The sequence below is a fragment of the Myotis lucifugus genome, unplaced genomic scaffold (genome assembly GCF_000147115.1).
Source record: "Myotis lucifugus unplaced genomic scaffold, Myoluc2.0 scaffold_100, whole genome shotgun sequence".
In the NCBI taxonomy this organism is placed as follows: Eukaryota; Metazoa; Chordata; class Mammalia; order Chiroptera; family Vespertilionidae; genus Myotis; species Myotis lucifugus.
In genome coordinates this window covers 3,190,811-3,191,059 of record NW_005871148.1, presented here as the reverse complement: position 1 = coordinate 3,191,059, position 249 = coordinate 3,190,811, and positions in this window count along the sequence as shown.

Here is a 249-nt window from a genome sequence, read left to right as displayed (position 1 = left end):
CTCAGGGCCAGGCCACATGATTTCGCAGGCCTCCCGTGGCCTGCGGGCCGGACGTTCCCCACCCCGGCCTGAGCAGATGGGAAAGAGTGCCCCGGAGAGGATGGGCCTTGCCCAGGGGTCTCCTGGCGCCCATCGTAGGCCAGGGTAACTCCTGTGGCAGCCCCCCAAGAAGATCCGCGCACAGGATGCTTTTGCTGGGAGGTACAGAAGGAGGATCCACCCATTGGGCTCATCTTCAGGTGAATCAAA